Source organism: Nicotiana tomentosiformis, chromosome 2, assembly GCF_000390325.3.
Source record: "Nicotiana tomentosiformis chromosome 2, ASM39032v3, whole genome shotgun sequence".
NCBI lineage: Eukaryota > Viridiplantae > Streptophyta > Magnoliopsida > Solanales > Solanaceae > Nicotiana > Nicotiana tomentosiformis.
Genome location: NC_090813.1, coordinates 191686835 through 191700581, shown reverse-complemented (window position 1 = coordinate 191700581; position 13747 = coordinate 191686835).

Below are 13747 nucleotides of genomic sequence, written 5' to 3'. Positions count from 1 at the left end.
GCATAGTAAACCAGATGAAAAACTTTGTTGACATGTTACCCCTTAACAATCTCGACCCCCACATCACTTGCATCACACATGAGCTCAAACGAAAAACTCCAATTTGGAGAGGTAATGATAGGATTAGTTATGAACTTGAGCTTTAATTGTTCAAAATCTCTCAGACAATCATCATTAAAATGAAACTTACCATACTTCTCAAGGATCTTACACAATGGATTCATAACTTTATAGAAATCCTTAATGAAGCACCGGTAGAAACCCGCATGCCCTAAGAAACTCTGCACACCCTTCATCTAGGTGGAGGTGGAAGCTTAGAAATAACCTGAATCTTTGCCTTGTCAACTTCAATATCATTCTTTAAAATCTTATGGCCAAGGACAATGCCTTCCTCAACCATGAAATGACATTTCTCCCATTTGAGTACCAATTTTGTTTCCTCTTATCTAGCCAGCACTTTGCCCAAATTTGCAAGACAATCATCAAAAGAATTTCCAACTACCGAGAAGTCATCCATGAAGACCTCAAGGTAATCTTCCGCCATATCCCTGAAAATAGCCATCATACACCATTGAAAAGTCATCGGTGCATTGCACAAACCAAAAGGCATCTGTTTGAAAGCGAAAGTACCATAAGGACATGTAAAGGTTGTTTTCTCTTAATCTTCTCGTGCAATAAGAAATTGGTTATAGCCCAAGTACCCATCAAGAAAATAATAGAAAGCATGTCCGGCCAATCTATTGAGCATTTGATCCATAAAAGGAAGGGGAAAGTGATTCTTCCTTGTGACTTTGTTGATCTTACGATAATCTATACAAACTCTCCAACTAGTAACCGTTTTTGTGGGAATCAACTCATTCTTTTCATTGGTAACAACCGTCATGCCCCACTTCTTTGGGACACATTGAACCAGAGAGGTCCATGAACTATCGTAAATGGGGTAGACAACCCCGGCATCCAACCACTTGATAATCTGCTTTTTGACCACTTCTTGCATATCTTCAATGAGTCTTCTTTGATGTTCAATGGACGGTTTAGTGCCATCCTCCAACTTGATCTTATGCATGTAAAATGCGGGGCTTATACCCCAAATATTCGCCAAAGTCCACCCAATGGCTTTTTTCCTCTTTTTCAATACTGCCAATGAGGAATCAACCTGCATGTTAGTCAAACAAGAGGAAAAATAACCAGTAAAGTAGAACAAGGGCCAAGAAATTCATACCGAAGGTGTGATGGCAGTGGTTTCAACTCCAAAGTAGGTGGCTCTTCAATAGAAGGCTTTCTAGGAGGAGTCTTCCTATTCTCAAGATCCAAATATAATTTTCGGGGTGCATAGTTATACGACCTCATTCCGTGCAAAGAGTTCATACATTCCATGAAACCATATATCTCATCATCATCAAAGTTGAGCAAAATAGCTTCCAACATATCTCCAATATTGATTGTAGCACTTGTGTCATCAATAATAACATCGGTCACCAAGTCCACAAAATAACACAGTTCATTGCTATTTAGTTGTCGCATAGACTTGCACATATGAAATACCACTTTTCATCACCAACCCTGAAAGTGAGTTCTCCGACTTTCATATCATAAAGAGCCTTACCCATAAAGATTAAAGCCCTCCCAAGAATAATAGACACTTCATAATCAACCTCATAATCTAGAATAACAAAGTCCGCTGGAAGAATAAACTTATCAACTCGGACCAAAACATCCTCAATCACTCCCAACAGCCTCTTCATGATATGATCGGCCATTTTCAACCTCATAGAAGTAGGTCTTGGTTTCCCAATTCCCAAAGTCTTAAATACTGAGTAGGGCATCAAATTGATACTTTCCCTAAGATCACAAAGAGCTTTAGCAAAATTGACATCCCCATAGTACAAGGAATCATGAAAGCACCGAGATCCTCCAACTTAGGATCCATGGAATAAACCTCACTTGATGATGAATTTGATAGTTTCAAAATTCATCGACCTCGTCTTGTCACAAGATCTTTCATAAACTTGGCCAAACCGGGCATTTGTTCCAAAGTTTCGACCAATGGCATATTAATAGAGAGACCTTTCATTATTTGAATAAACTTCTTGAATTAATTCTCACCATTTTTGTTGGCAAGCCTTTGAGGATAAGGAAGGAGAGGCTTAGGCAAGGGTTCCTTATCCCTTTGCACTACTGGTTCTGATATGTCAATAATGTGCTCCCTAGACGGGTTCACCTTTTCATTGGTCTCCTCTACACGATCATCAATGTCTATCCGAACCTCATCACTTGCTTGAACATCATTTCTTGGGATTTCTTCCTCTTGGATAACTTGGTCATCATCCTCAAGTCGCCTTTCATTTGAGGTGGGTGCTTTCCCACCTTTTTCACTTCTTGTGATAACCGCCATAGCATATTCCGTGTTGTTACCACCCTTTGGGTTTACTACCGCGTCACTTGGTAGTGCACCCTTAGGATGAGTATTAAGAGATTGAGAGATTCACCCCATTTGAACTTCAAGATTACGGATTGATGTGGTATGTGAGGCAAATTGGGCATCTGAATCCACATTCTTCTCCATCATTTGCTTAAACATGTTCTCAATATGGCCCATTTTATTTTTTGAAGAACTTGAACCACAGGAAAGATAAAGAGGTGGGTTTCTCGATTATTGGTACATTGGGGGCCTTTGATCCTCGATTGTTATTGTTTCCCCAACTCCCTTGATTATTGCCTCCCCAATTTCCGTGGTTATTGTTGTTATTGTGCCAATTCCCTTGATTGTTAGAACCCCAATTGCCTTGGTTATTTTGAGAATGCCATTGTTGTTGATTGGAGCCTTGGAAATTTCTCCGTTTCCCTTGGTAATTGTTCACAAATTGGACCTCTTCTTCTTGCTCATGATAGGAATCATCTAGATAAAAACTACCATCATCTTGTGCATAATTTTAGCCTCGAGATCTAAATTGTGGATCCTTGTCCTCTTCTTGTTGACCAACACATTTACCCTTTCCATAGCATGAACTTGCTTAGGAGCTTGTACTTGATTAAGTTGGGCCTTAGCGAGTTGGGTCATAGTTGTTGTCAATTCGGCAATGGCTTGCCCATGGTCTTGTAACTCTTTATGGAGATGAATCATGTTGGAATCACCTTAGGGAACATTAGCTCGGGATTGCCAAGCCGAAGAAGTTTTCCACCATTCCATCAAGAATCTCACATGCTTCCGCATAAGGTGTTGTCATAAAGTTTTCTCCAGCTAATTGATTGACCACACATTGATTCGTAGTATTAATACTACGGTAGAAGGTTTGTTGGATCATATTGTCGATCATATCATTATTTTGGCACTCCTTCACCATTGTCTAATACCGCTCCCAAATTTCATGCATCGGTTCATTGGGCTCTTGCTTGAAAGCTAATATTTCATCCCTAAGAGTAGCCATATGCCTGGGAGAGAAAAGCTTTGTAATAAACTTTGCCGCCAATTCATCCCATGTATGGATAGAATGATTAGGCAAGCATTCCAACCAACCCAAAGCTTTAACCCTTAAAGAGAAGGGAAAAAGCATTAGCCTCAAAACATTTTCCTAAACATTTGTTTATTTTCTCTCCAACGCATATCCACAAAACCCTTTAAATGCTTGTAAGCATTTTGATTCGGTGCCCCAGTGAAATAACCTCGCTGCTCAAGAAAAGTAAGCATCACATTGGTAATTTGAAAGTTTTCCGCCCTAATGCAAGGGGGGACTATGGCACTTGCATAACCTTCATTGGGCAAAATCCGATGTTGTGCCGCTTGTGATTGTAGTGGTGGAGGTGGGGGAGTGGAGGCACATTGTCTTGTTGACCACGGCCTCGGCGATTTTGTTGTGGATCTTGAGGCATATAATCAAGTTGCTCGTCTTCGCCGTCTACCTCTCCCAATGGCAAATTTCCAAAGTTTTGTTGTTCGCCATTTGGTACCCACGATCACTTGAACAAATTAGAATCACAAAAGTAAAAGATGATATTTCAACAAACAAACTCAAGTATATAGCTAACACTGTAAAAACTCCCCGGCAACGATGCCAAAAATTTATCACGTCCAAATCACACTAAATAATAAGTGGGAAACAGTCATTGCAATTATAATACACAACTTGAGTTGGATCTGAATTCTTCATAGAATTTACAATTGGTATTAGGGTGACCACTTGAAGAGAGAACATGAAATGGCTAAATTTTACTTCCAAACAAGAGGGTGATTGTTATTCAATTTAACACTAAGAAATTATACTAAGTAAAAGCAACTAGAGAATAAATTATTGTTGTTGTTTTTATCAATTGAGGAAAAGCCTGAGGAAAAGCCTAAGGATGTAACCTTCCCATAGGTGTAAACCTAATGTGTATACTAAGTTAATACTTGTTTGGTAGATCGGGGTTTATTATGACTCTTAATTCTGAAGTACCCACTCAATACCTCTGGGCCATACGGTGCTTATGCCCAAATTGGCTTTCTCAAGTCCAAATGGGTAGCAATCTAAGCAATTGATATGAGTCCAAGTTGGGTTTTCCCTATATCTAGTTCCAATCCTTTAATCAAATTAGTCAAAACCTTAACTAGCCCAATTGCTTGTTAGCCAAGTTTTCTTCGACTAGGTTCCTCTTTCTCAAGTAAGAACTAAGTCAAATAGGCATGAATCAATGTTTCCAACAACTAATTCTAGATATAATGCATAAAAATATAAATAACAAATACACAATCATAAATAAGTATTAGTATTAACAACCCATAAGATTCACACATTAGGGTTGGGTCACAACCTAGATAAAATCTAGCTACTCATGATAATTGACGTAGAAAAATAAAGAGAAGAAGTAATTGAAGACATAAAACTAGAATTAAAGTGTAAAATTAATGGGTCTTCTCTATATGTTGCTCCAAATATCTCAAAATAGCTAAATATAACCGCTAGTTGCTGCTACAGTACAAAGTTGCCCTAAACAATATTTTCCATATATTTATAGTTTCCAGAATTTTGGTGATAAAAATTCCTTTCGGGAGGTTTTGCGGCAATACAATTTCATGTGCGGCCCGCACTTTTCATCTGCTCTTGCATTAAAAGGAAATCTGCAGCTGCACTTCAGCTTCTGCGACTGCACAATTATCTATGCTGTTGCATTTACAAGAGTCTTCACACTTGGACTTCTGCACCTTCTTTGAACTTATCAGACTTTGTCAGTGCGACCTGCTTATGCGGTCGCACAATTTGGTGTGTGACCGCACTTCCTCTAAACTCCTCTGAGGCTTCAAGGAATCATCTGCAGCTGCGCTTCCATTTCTACGGACATCATAATCATATGCAGCTGAAGAATTACTTCTGCAGACCATACTTCTGCTTGCATTTTCCCCTTTTTGGCTTATTGATCTGGAATACTCCTTTTCAAGTTTGATTTCTTCATTAAGCTCCTTCTCCAATATGCCTTCAATTAACATAATTTCATTAGATTTTGAAGCAAAAATCACTACTTTCGGACTAAAACTAAAATAAGAAGATACTAACAAGTGGTTAAATTCCACATTTATCACCCGCTAATAGTTGCTTTTAAAACACAGAAATGCATGAAGGTGCTTGTGAGAGAACTATAGGATTCAACTTTTTCTCTTTCCAAAAAGAGGTTTTGTGAATAAAAATAATGACATGGAATATTTTTATCTGACGTGGATAATACAGTGAGGCGATTAAGGAATACACATGGTTAGAAGGCTTTAAAATATTACGTTTGAACGAGTAGAGGTGTCTAGATAAAACTTCCTTAAGTATGGGGACCGAAATATCAAAACTGAACAAGTTGCAGTGTCTATTAGGCTATTATGCCAAAAGCAATCAATGTTCAACTTGATAAACGCATTATCTCTCCAAGCAAATCCCCTTGGAGTTGTGTTGCCTTTTACGTCAATAAAAACTCAGAGATTGAACGAGGTGTACCTCGATTAGTCATCAATTTTAAACTTTTGATAAAAGCACTCTATTGGATTAGGTACCCTATATATATATATATATTACGTCAATAAAAACTCAAAGATTGAACGAGGTGTACCTCGATTAGTCATCAATACAAAGCACTCTATTGGATTAGGTACCCAATATATATATATATATATATATATATATATATATATATATATATATATATATATATATATATATATATATATATAAAACTAATAATTGTACGCCAGTTGTTATCGATCATTAAAAGGTTGACCCAAATTAAAAGTGATATACTAAGGTTTAAAATTAAATGGGCATATGACACTTTAATGTATGACATATTATGTATAAATACTCTAATGTAATTTCTAATTAATGACAGACTAGATAGATATAAAAAACTATGTGTAATCAAAAATAAGGATGCGGTCCCAAATCGAACGTCGGGATATCCTATCGTTACAAAAGATCGCAAGATTGAAGAATCTCTCTTGTGCTCATGAACTCATGTAAGTTTTCACATCTAGTTACTTTGTTTATAATTTGATATTTACCCGTAAAACAGTACAATTAAATTTATAACGTGATTTATAGACACGTAAATTAGTTTGATCCAAAATATAAAATAAATAAGAACTGAAATGAGATTATAGATGTTTAGCTGTTCCAATAGCAATAGCAAGAGCAATGCTTAAAAATAAAGTAAAGAAAGTTATTTCTAGAATGAGAACATACTATAGCTTTTTAGTACAGAATGTTTCGTCCCTTATAATGAATGTTAATTCTCTTACTTATAGCTCTATTTAGGGAGACAAAATCCCCAAATCAAGCTCTTCTTGAATGAAAATGAAATTTTTATTGATGGTTGCATAATGGTAGGTCATAAATATAGAGATTCCTTGTAATGACTGCTCATTGAATGTTGTCTTTTCCAACTGATGTCTTACTTTTAAATCTTGGTCCTCGGATTCGACGTCTTCGAGATTCGCTCAGCACCGATCACATACTTGTATCTGGTGCCAGCTATTTGCTGACTCACATCTTACATGTCTTCAATTCCATGTGTCACCCATCATTCGTCCAACTGTCACTAACCAATTTTACCCCATACAGATAGTCCCCCTACTTTTCGGTGACGCAACTTACTATTACCGGGAAGTAGCGGGAAAGTTCCTGAAAGGTTTCTAATACTTGAAAGGATGTACGTCTCCTCACATTTAATGACCCAAACATGTGCTATTCCGTGATTCGGCAATATTTTTACCATTTTTCGAGGTAATAATGATCACGATTTTTGCCGTCTATAAACTTCTTCACTACTCATCACTTTTCCCCTTCCCTTTTACAAATCATTCTTCTTCTTTGAATTCCCTTAGAACCCTACTGCAAAATTCATCTTTTTCAGTAAAATCTCCTTACTCAAATATTTCACCAATATGTCCTTTAACATTGCTGTCCTCGGAAACTCTGGCCTTCTCTTCGGTGGAAGCCCTAAGAAGAACAAAACAAAAGAAGTTGATGTTGAATCTGAACCTCCTACCGTGAACACCCGTATTCCTCTCCAACTCGATTCTCAGTTATATCTTCAAGTCCAAAAAGAACCTATTAACCCAAAAAGTAACAGACACTGGCATGTTAACAGGTACCCTTGTTCTATACGTCTTGCTAGCATACCTGTCATGAAGAAAGATTACGATTGGCAAAACATCAAAATCTTCGCCCCCAATGAGGTGGAAAAGGTCACCTTCTCCTAACCAGGGTTCATGTATGTTTACACATACACCTTCACCTTGGGAACGAGTAAAGAAATTGACCCCATAATTTTAGAATTCTGCCATCGGTACCAAATTTGCTTAGCCTAAGTAGGTCCTTCAATATGGCGTACAGTGGTCTACCTCCAAAAATTGTGCTTTGAGACCAGGGAAACCCTAACTTTTGCACATATGATCAACCTCTACCCTCCAAAGATCTTTCGTGGAGGAATACTAAAGCTCAGCAAACGCGGCCAGCACACATTACTTACTAGTGTTGATGATGATAATGACCGTGACTGGATGGAACAGTTCGTTGTTGTCACGACCCAAAAATCAACATGCCGTGATGGCGCCTACCACAGAATTAGGTAAGCCGACAATCACAATAAAACCATGCATTTTTTTATATTGAAGATAAGATGAAGCAAGCTTAATAGTAATAACTCTCATAAAGAGCGGATATGAACAACTCCGACTTGAATACAAACTTTCCCAAAATCCGGGTGTCACTGAGTACATGAGCATCTATACAATAACATAGTCTGAAACACCATCTAGAAAGGTAGAATAGTATAAGTAAAACTAAGATATAGAGGATGAGAGTCAAGGTCTGCGGATGCCAAAGAAGCTACCTCGATAATCTTCGAACTGGTAAAAAAAAAACTCCAAAATAAGCAACCACCGTGCCCAAAAATACCTGGATCTACACACGAAGTGCAGAGTGTAGTATGAGTACAACCAACTCAATAAGTATCGTAAATAAACAAGGCAAGGTAAAAGAATCTTAAATAATTGATGATTCTAGCTATTCCGGTGTAGTTCTGTCTTTTAAACCGGCACATAACAATATTTAAAGCTAACTCATCAAGTTTCGTGAGAAGAATATTCGTATATGCATGTGTATAATTTCTCAAATACCCTGCTTAGACAATATCATGGCATGTAGAGGAGGAGAACAGTTAAATCAGATAAATGATCAAGGAAATACAAATTCCACGCAACACTGATCGGATTCTCTCAACCTTCCATATCGATTCCAAAGAAGTGATCAGTATTCTTAATAACCGCGCGTACACCATCAAGAGAGAAACATGAGAGGGTGACCTTAGGGGGGTGGATTTGTATCCATATGCTGCACGGACAACTCACGTGCTGCACAGACAACTCACGTGATAATAATAGAACATGCACAGACAACTGACGTGCGACATGAGCATCTCACGTGCCAATAATATCAATATATGGATCCGCACTGACAACTCATTTGCTAATAATATAATCTGTCTGACATAGTCATAGGCCTCCAGTCCAAACATATTATACAAGAGAAGTTAAACAAGTATACATGTATATAGTGAATGAAATAAGATTTGCATGCTCCTTGACTGGTATAAATGACATGCTAAAGTGTAGGCATGTGCAAAGTGTACTATCATAGCTAAAAAAGGCAATTCCATCACTGAAAAGCATTTATCAAGTTCGTACAAGGATTAAACCTCTATGTATCCTCAGCATGGCTCATATAGATCACACAAACTGTTACAACATGAGAGATACCATAGCTTAAAGGTAACAGTCAATTCTAGGCTTATAAGAGCCCGTGCACAACCCGAACATAAATATATGACCCTGGTGCCCGCACATGAGTTCATCCCCATGCATGTGCACACCCAATAACACGTAGCTATCATAACAATTCAGACAACTAGTGCCTCAAATAAGTTTAAATAAGATACTTGCCTCAAGCAAATCGAACCACTCCACTAGCAAGCCTTGCCTCGCGAATCGGCCTCTGAACTCCTCGAATCTAGCCACAAACAACTCGATACAATCAACACAAACTATAGGAATTAATTTCATATTAAAATGCTAAGTTCTTAATCAAAAGTCAAAAATTCAACCCCGACCTCATGTCTCGGAACCCAACAAAAGATACAAAATCCAAACACCCATTCAACCATAAGTCCAAGAATACCAAATTTACCAAATTCCAACACCAAATCGTCACTCAAATCACCAAATTTTACTCTCCAATCCCGAGCCCAAAACATCCAAAATTTCACCTTAAAAACACATAAACTAGGTGGGAAATTCAATGGGTAATCAATATTATTGAATAAAAATGATCAAAAGTGGCTTATCTCAAGAAATCACTTGAAATCCCTCTAAAAAATCGCTTCAATCCGAGCTTGCAAAGTCCAAAAATGATTAAAATCTCGGAACCCTTGAATTTAAACACTGCCTAGGTCATTTCGCTTCTGCGGCCCCAAACTCTGCACCTGCAGAATCACTTTTGTGATAAAACTCCGCTTCTGCGGAATTCACTTAAGTCCACAAGGTTCGCACCTACGCTCCAAGATCCGCATTTGGGGAAGCACTTCTGCGCCCAGACGTCCACTTCTGCGAAGCCAGCTTCTCTTACCCATTCTCCGCATATGTGGGCTCGCAGATGCGGCAGATCCCTCGCACATGAGACACACCCCAGGTCAGCCCTAACTCCGCTTATGTGCCACTTCAGCCACACTTGTTGTGTCGCACCTGCGGCTAATTCCCTCGCAGGTGCATTCACACCAGAAGGTAAAAATCTCAGCAATGCTTCAAGTCCAACTTTTGATCCGTTAACAATCTGAAATCCACCTGAGACCCCCCGGGACCTCAAACAAACATAACCACAAGTCCTAAAACACGATACGAACTTAGTCGAGGCCTCAAATAATATCAAACAACATCAAAAACATGAATCGCACCTCGATTTAAGCCTAATGAAAACTAAGGAATTCTAACTTCTACAATCGATACCGAAATCTATCAAATCAATTCCGATTGACCTCAAATTTTGCACACAAATCATAATTGACACAAAAGACCTATTCCAACTTTCAGAACCAAAATCTGAGTCCGTTAACCACAAAGTCAACTCTCGGTCAAACTTCTCAACTCTCCAAACTTCTAATTTTTCAATTTTTGCCAATCCAAGCCAAAATCAAATACGGACCTCCCAATCACTATCCGTACACACTCCTAATTCTAAAATTACCATACGGAGCTATCAGAACCATCAAAACTCCATTCCGGAGCCATTTATATATAAGACAATATCCAGTCAACTCTTTTAACTTAAGCATCTAACCCTGGGACTAAGTGTTCCGATTCATTCCGAAACATCTCCGGATCCAAACCAACTAACCCGGCAAGTCATATAACAATAATTGAGAATAGTATAAGCAGTAAATGGGGGAACGGGGTTACAACACTCAAAATAATCAATTGGGTCGTTATAATTATCATCACCGCCAAATATATTCTCCCGATAACTGCACCTATTATTTCTGAATCATGGATTGTTCTTCGTAAATCTTCAGATATCTTTCCCTTTCGATATTTAAAAAGACTTTCCTTCTTAGTTAACATTGTATTTTCCTTATTCCATCTACTTGTTAGGAACCACCACAAGTTTAGAATTTTGCCCAATGGGTACAGAAATATTTTGATATTTCTACACCGGAATATCGAAGGTGGAAAGAAATGGCCCGAAATATGGGTGGAAACCTTAAAACCACGGTAAGTAAAGGTTTTTTCTCTTTTTTTATCTTTTATCATGACTCAAAATCAATTTATAAATTCTCTTTTTGCAATACACACGACTCCCGAGGTTCTCGATAACCTATAGGAAGCTCAACGGGCATTGCGAGATGTCCTTAACCGGAGGAGAGCTCATGAATATACTCTTTCTTTCGGTGAAGGTGCTTCCTCCCGGATTCCCCAACCTAAAGATAAGAAACCAAATAGAAAACATACCTCTTCGGCTGGGACTCAAGAGAAAAAATTGAAGGAAACACTAACCAGACCAGCCACAATGGTCCTTGTTGATGAAGGAACTGATGATGAACCAGTTCCTTTTCAAAGAAGAAAAGACCTTCATCAACTCAACTGGATGCTCAGTCGGGTGAGCTTCAAACTCCACAACATGAAGAAGTTCAAGGACTCTTCGGAGAAATAGGATTGGCCGAAAATGCTTCATCTCATTTTTGAATCCCTATTATTGCTTCTGATCAAAGGAGTTCAACCCCTAACCTTGCTCCACCATCAGCTGTTGAGCTTATTGCACCCGCATCTCCTTCTGAACCCGCTACTACCTCTCCACAAACTCCACAAACTCCATCAGTTCCTTGTTGATGAAGGAACTGATGCTGAACCAGTTCCTCTTCAAAGAAGAAAAAGACCTTCATCAACTCAACTGGATGCTCAGTCGGGTGAGCTTCAAACTCCACAACATGAAGAAGTTCAAGGACTCTTCGGAGAAATAGGATTGGCCGAAAATGCTTCATCTCATTTTTGAATCCCTATTATTGCTTCTGATCAAAGGAGTTCAACCCCTAACCTTGCTCCACCATCAGCTGTTGAGCTTATTGCACCCGCATCTCCTTCCGAACCCGCTACTACCTCTCCACAAACTCCATTCGAGCAGATAGAAGATGTTCCTTCTCCAGGGTCACCCGACCATGGAAATTTGGGGAACACATACCTGGTACCCACTCAAAACCCTAATAGAAAATGGAGATCCTCACAGTTTCGAATGAGCCTTTCCAAGACGGTGGAGCTTGCCAACTATCTGAAGCCACTAGCTACGAAAAAAAGATTGGAGAAAAATGGACTCTCTTTCTGTTGAATGTCTGTTAAATAACAACATGCATTGTTCGGCGAATGTATCAATTTAACCTTCTTCTATACCCTTTTAATTTATCATACTTTGAATAAATAACCTTGGCATTAACCTTTTCAGGCCAACCTTCTTGCTTCTGAGGGCCTGCAAAGATTGATTTTGAATAAACAGGAACTTACATTGGTACGAGATCAACTTTTGATCAAATGGAACTAGTTGGCTGAATGCCTTTCAGTATTGGAAACAAAAAACACTCAAATGGGTGAGCTCGAAGCTCGACTAGAGATATCTGAGCAAGACATAATAGCTCACAGCCAAGAAGCCTCTCAATTACATGAAGACCTTAAGGAGGCGAAGGCTAAATGGGTTGAACTGCATAATACCATGACTGCTACTACCGAGCACGAGTCTGCTTTTATAGAGCAATTCAATAACTTGGAGGCTAGATTACGCTCCAAAACTGAGGAGGCCAGTGTTGGTTAGGAGAATAGAGAAAAATGGAAGAAAGGATAAAAAGGGTCATCGAGCAGAATCAACTTCATGCAACAAAAATGTTGAACTTGATTCCAGGATCAACATTGTTAAAGATGAAAATGACAAGCTTTAATGAAAATTGGGAAACTTCGAGCTAAACTCCAAGATCAAGAAGATTCTATCCTCTTAGAGAAAACCTACGCCATATATCACACGAAGAGGAAGACTTTGGAGGAGGCCAAAGAAGACATTGCAAACATCGATGACTGCATTGACAACACTCGTGAGTTAGAGACAACTGCTCTTAAGAACCTCCCTGCTCGACTGCTACTTCTGACTCTTCGAATACTAACTCTGAGTATTCGGGAACCGAAGAGAAAGCTGAAAAGGATGAAGGCCTCAAACTGGAGGCAGAGCAGGCTTCTCCTAAAAAGGAAAACGTAGACTCTTCACTTTCTTTGGGCTCTAGCAGCAAAAATAATTGGTGTATATATACATTTTTTAATTTAACTGACAAAGATTCTGGAATTCTTTTCACATCCGATAACTATTAATCCCGGACATTCACACTTTCGGAATCTACCCTTTGACTATAAGGGTTTCATAAGAAGGGGCCCTTATGTTTACAGTGCCCTTGAAGAGGATGTTTCATGTTCATTCTGGCATAAGCATTTGAAGTTTTAACAAACTTTCAAACAAAAAATAATTTAACATATCATTTGGATAAGAAATAAGATAAAAACTACAAGACTTTGATTTATTCCTTCCATCTTTAAAAGTACATTTACTTAAGCATTCATTTGCTTAAGTAAATAAAGTTTCCAATACACGTGGATAACTTATACAACTTATTTCTACAGGGCTGATCATGTAATCTCCGGTCCTGATAAGGTATA